The sequence below is a fragment of the Nuphar pumila genome, chromosome 14 (genome assembly GCF_984573655.1).
Source record: "Nuphar pumila chromosome 14, dmNupPumi1.hap1.1, whole genome shotgun sequence".
In the NCBI taxonomy this organism is placed as follows: domain Eukaryota; kingdom Viridiplantae; phylum Streptophyta; class Magnoliopsida; order Nymphaeales; family Nymphaeaceae; genus Nuphar; species Nuphar pumila.
The window spans coordinates 15,665,983-15,672,500 of NC_143262.1; positions in this window are offsets into that span (position 1 = coordinate 15,665,983).

Genomic DNA, 6,518 nt, shown 5'->3' on the forward strand with positions numbered 1-6,518 from the left:
TATACTCGGGTCCATGTATTAATCAGACTTTCGGGTCCATAACTGGGTCTTCTTATTTATCACCATACTCAGACCCTATAGGGTTTGGTTTGGGTCTAGTGTAGCTAAACCAGGCCCGTTGACACCCCTATTATCCCCTCTCATTTGCATCTTGGGGGTGTAACTGAGTCGGTTTGGATCAGGTTTTATCAGACTTTATTTGAAACGAGTCTAAAAGTTAGACCCAACCCCGGCCCAAACTAATTCATACCTAGGTCTGGGTTCAGGTATGGCTGGAAATTATGGACCCATATGGGCTAATGAGTTCGAGTATGTATCGGGTCAGATCTTCGATAGACCTATTTTTTATTGGGTATAAGAATTAAACTCAAACCTGGCCCATTTTGATACAGGTCTAGGCATGGGCGAAAAAATATAGACACAGGTTCGAGTTTTAACTTGAGCCTCGATGTGATTGGTATTCTAGACCTAATTGCCTATCAATAAAAAAAATATGCAAAATAATGAAATCAACTATTCATTAAGAAGATTATATAATAATAAATGAGAAGTTTATTACGTATTCTAAACAATAGTGGGTCAGATTGCAATGGGTTCGGTTCAGGTATATTCATGTATAAATGGGTTTGGGCACATAATCGGTTTTGGTTAAGGTAGGTTTAAATACAAATGAGGTTTGGGTTCAGTTCAGTTCAATTACAAAAAGGGTTCAGGTATATAATTGGTTCGGGTTTTACGTTATTTGGAAGCATTGGGGATGCGTATAGAACTTGGTTTAGGTCTAAGTAGTTTCTGATCATCAACCTGATTTGTTACGGGTCTATATTTTGACATCAACCTGAGCCCATGGGTCTACTAAAATTGAGTCGGGTTGGGTATAATTGGTTATGGGCGTCGGGTCAAGTTGGGTATACTTGACCCAATACACCCTTACTCGCACTGCAATAAGATGAGAAAATCAAAGTTGCCACAATCGCCATCAGGCTTGAATTATTTTTCAAAATTATTTAGAGAATTGGATGATTCAGATTCTAATTCTGAATCAAACTGAATCAGCCAATTTTTAACAAGCAGATAACACATGCTAATAAAAAATATTAAAATATTATGTTAAAAAGGAACAAAATATTAAAAAGATGTTAAACTCTTTTCAAAAAATATTAAAAGGATAAATTGAATCATCCCATTGCAAATCTATTTTGGAATGATATGATCTGAACCGGCTTGAATTAGGGATGGTAGTGGTCCAGGACAGGGAACAAGGTCTCCATCCCAGTCCCATCTCAAAATCCTACCCTCCATTTTCGCCTCCATCCCTGCACGGGTTTTGATTTTAACCTACATCCTCACCTCCATCCATGTTTCATGTCCTCCATCTCTAGTCCAAACGGGGTGAGGCCCTGTTTCTCCTTGGTCCACTGTCATCCTTTAAAAAAGGATTAGGGATGGAGAGGGACAGGGCAAGGCGGGGATTAGAATAGGGGGAAAGCATAAGTCCATCCCCACACGAGTTTTGATTTTAACCTCTATCATTGTTTCATGTACTCTATCCCTGGTCCAAACGGGGAGAGGCAGGGCGAGCCTTGTTTCTCCCCAGTCCACTGCCATCCCTAGCTTGAATCAACCAATTCACAATAGTGAAGAAAACTGCAGCCAGACGATTATGGAGAATTTGGTGGAAAATAAGCACCATCAATGTGTAAACAGTATTATATTCAGGTTGGATGTAGCCAAGGCTAGATTAGACTAATCAGATGTTGGCTAAATGGATTACAATTTAAATTTATATTCAAATAGTGAAGAGTTGACACTAACTTTTCTTTTTTACATGCAAATGAAGGATCATTGCTTGGTGTGCGTGCAGATGATTCAGAGGCGTAGCTAAGATTCATGTGAAGGCAGGGGGCAAACAGGGGTGTAGCAAAAGAAATTTTATTTGTGTGATAGTCGGGGGTTCGGAGGCAGCGCCCCAAAAAAATTTTTTTGAGATAAAATAAAAAATGGCTACAATTATTAATAAAAATCTATTTCATATGGACAAATCAAACTATTTGCTGCAGTCAGAGCTGGGCTAGAGCTGGGCTAGGGCTGGGCTGGGCTACAAAAATGGATAAAAATCTATTTCATATGGAATCAGGGTTGGGCTTGGACTGGGCTACAGCCCAGTCCTGCCCCCCCCCCCCCCCTAGCTAAGCCTTTGCAGATGAAGGTGAAGATGTAAACGACCTTCTTTAGGAGGGGATATTACTTCTCAGATTTTTTTTCTTATGTTTTCTGAGTAAGTCCTCTCTCTTATATAAGGGAGAGATAAGGTTGGCAGTTTCACTTTCCTGGGTAGTCATTACCCAACGCTTAGTGGGTCTGGCTGATTTTTTCTTTGAAAAAAGAAAATCGATAATTGTTTCACTAATTTAAGCTTATTCAGATAAAGCATGTTCAAATGCGCTTTACGTAGATAAAGCCCTTTAACAGGCAGTTTCATAAGTTGGAGAGAGAGTAGGCCCACCTCTCTACTCAACCAATGAGACTCTTCATGAAACATAGTAGTCATGATCATATGGCCAACATCTCCCACTTGGCCATGTGAAAATAAATATGATACAAGATTTCACCTTTTACTATTAGAGTATTTTCCTTGCATCTATATTCTTGGAATGAATTATATATTTTAGTTACTCATACAGCCATATGTCTTATCAAACATATCTTAATTCCATACAGGATATATGTTTCGAAAATATTTCCTTTGATATGTCATTTGTCAAAGGATCAACAACCATATCAAATGTAGATATGTAACTGACATTGATTTCATTCATTTCAATCATATCATGAATATAATAGTATTTTAATATGTTACTTTTAGAATGGTCTATTGTACTCTTCATAAGAGAGATGACAACTTATTTATCACAATAAATTTAGATTGGCTTATTGGTTATATTCTTCTTTAAATCATTAATGAATCGGCTTATCCAAACAGCAAATGTGGTAACTGCATTATATGCAATATATTATGCTTCTTAAGTATGTTAAGTTACACAACCATATTTCTTATAAGACCAGGAAACTACTTTTTCTTCAATGAGAAAACATATCAAGAAGTGGATTTACTGTCATCTCTACTGCTTGTAAGGTCAGCATCAGAATACCCAGTTAGTTCTAAAACATCAGCTTGAAAACATAATTTCAAGTTTATTGTCCATTTTAAATATCAAAATATTCTTTTTATTATTTGCTAGTGAGGCCAACTAGGATTACTTTGGTAGTAACTAAGAAGGCCAATAACAAAGTTGATATCAAGCCTTGTGCATACCAAGTATACATCAAGCTTCCTACAACTTATGCATAAGGGACATTCAGTCTTTCTTGTCTATCACCGGGACTATCATTCTTACTCAGTTTGACACCTTTTACTACAAGTGTTTTAACATGCTTACAATCACTCATTTTAAATTTCTTGAGTATATGGTCTATATACCTTTCTTGACTCAAGCTTAAAAGTTTTGAATTTTTATCTCAAGTGATTTTAATTTTAAGTACATAGGATGCTTCTCCCATGTCTTTCATTTCGAACTGAAAATTCAATCATGACTTAGTTTTTTATAATTATATCATTGTCATTTCCAATCAAAAGAATGTTATTTACATAAAATGAGAGAATAGCAAATTTACTCTCACTTTTCCAAACATAAACACACTGATCAAATTTATTTGTCACAAAACCTAATATCGTAGTTGATTTATGAAACTTTAAGTACCATTAACGTGGTGATTGCTTGAGTTTATATAGAGATTTTTTCAACCTGTATACTTTATCTTCTTTGCTTTTTATTATATAACCTTCATGTTGTTTCATGAAGATGATTTATTTAAGTTTACTATTAAAAAAATAGTTTTAACATCCATTTGATGCAAATATAGGTCATAGTGTGATACAATAGTGAGAATTATTCTTATTGAGACGAATTTTGTAATAAGTGAATATGTGTCAACATAATCTAATCCTTCTTTCTGGAAAAAACTCTTAGCAATTAACCTTGCTTTAAATTTATTGATACTACCATCGGACTTGAATTTCTTCTTTAAAATATTTTTATATCTAATGACTTTCTTTTTCTCATGTAAATCAATCAATTCTTAAACTTGGTTTTTCTCAATGAACTCAATTTTCTCGTTCATAAATTTTACCTAATCTGTTGACTCACATGATTTTATTGTCTCACCATATGATTGAAAATCTTTCATGTCATTCATGTCTAAAGCATAACACATTTCCTCAGACAGGTAGACATAATGATCACTTGAGTAAGACGAAGGAGCTCTAGACCTTTTACGCCCAACTTGCGACTGATGAGAAGAAGATAAAGAGATTGCAGAGGGTTCATCATTACTTAAACATGCCTGTGAGTTATCAGAATCATAATACAAATCAAGATGATCGCTTTTATTTATTTCAGGAATAATTTCTATCATATTTTGATATTCCAAGAAGATAACATTCATATTTTTTATTGAACCCTTATTTTGGTGATAAAATTTATAACATTTGGATCCTTTAGTGTATCCAATAAAGATATACCTTATAGATCTAATATCGAGTTTATCTCTAGATCATTCTATTACCTTTATATGAGCTACTAAACCCCATATACGAAGGTGACATAGATTAGGTTTTCTTCATGTCCGTGATTTATAAGGTGCAAACATAATGACTTTACAAGGAACCCTTGTTAAAACATATGTTGTTGTATGAATTGCTTCTCTCCAGAAGACTTTGGGTAACGAAGCATTAGATAACATGAATCTAACCATGTTGAGAAGGGTTCTATTAAATCTTTCGACCACAACATTTTGTTGAGGAGTCACAAGAGTAATAGTTTGAGGTCTGATCACATTAGCCTTACAATATTCAAAAAAATCATTTGAGGTATATTCCCCTTCTCGATTAGATCATAAAACTTTAATTCTTCTACCAAGTTGGTTTTCGACTTCTTGATGATATATTTTAAAATTATCTAATGCTTTATACTTATAGGTTATAAGATAGACATAACTGTATCTAGAAAAATCATTAATAAACTATATAAAATATTGTATTTCTTTATGAGTTTGAGTCATAAAGTGACCACAAATGTCAATGTATATGATTTCCAATAATTCAGATGCTCTAATTACATTATGTGAGAAAAGTTTCCTTGTCATTTTTTCATAAATACAGGGTTTACATTTATGAAAGGAAGATTCATTAAACTTAGGTATTAGACTTAATTCAACAAGTTTTTTCATTTTTTTAAAGTTAATATGTCAAAGTCTTTGATGCCAAACATTTACATCCACATTAAAGACAATGCCAATATAAGAAGAAATCAAAAGAATTTTATTTATATCAGAATCATAAATTTTGAAGAGAACCTATTGTTTATCAAATACACCATCAAATAGGACTCAATCATGTTTCCTTATAGTAACCTTTTCTAGTAAAAATCTAACTTCAAAACCTTTGACAACTAAGGCTGAAACAAACACTAGATTACGTCTCATAGACAATACAAACATGATATTTGACAACAATACATTGGTTCCAGAAGTTTCAATGCAATAAGTCTTGATGCCCATAACATCAGAGTAAGTATTGTTGCCTATGTACACCCAATGTTCACTAAACTTATATTCGATCATGTCCACCGTTTCTTCATTGCACATTGATATATGATGTGTCACTCCAGAGTCCACCCACCATTTAGAAAGAGCTTGATCCATATAAGAGTATTCTGACATCACACAAATTATATCTCGCATCTCCTTTTGCTGGCTATTTTTTGTTATTTCTGCCATTATTTTTGTTTGTCCGGCTTCACCAATCTTTCTTGAAGTGTCCAGGTTTTCAACACTTGACCTAAGAGGCAGTTGCCTATGGCTTGCGAAATGTTGAATCTTTTCTCTTATCAAATTTGCCATTATCTTTAAAAAATTTATTCTTAAAATGTGGACGTCTAGTAAGGACATGACTGCGATTGAGAGCATATTTCTTGAAGTATAATTCACTTTTCTTATCTTGTTGCATGTGTTGCTACTCAATTTTAAGTTGAACAAAAAACTCTTTTAGGGTTAGATTTTTCGAGTGCAGTCTAAGAACAGTTTGCACCATTTTTCATAAAGATGAGAGACTATGCAGAACGATAGATATTTGCATACAGTCAGGGATTACATTCTCTACTATGGCCACGTCCTTTGCCAAAACTAGAATTTTGTTCATGTGATCAATAACATTATAATTTTCTTGCATCCGACATGAATTATATTGCTCCAAGAGTAATTAAATGTGTGTTTTAGAAGTAGCATCATTCTTCTTTGAAATGACATCAAATATAGACTTAGTCGTAGGGTAATATTCAAACACCCTATTAAGATCGTCATTCACTATGTTGTCTATTTTATATTTAAGAAAAGCAACTTTGTCACCAGGGTCTTTCATTTCGGTAGTGAGGGTATTATTGATGCCTTCTAAGGTTAAA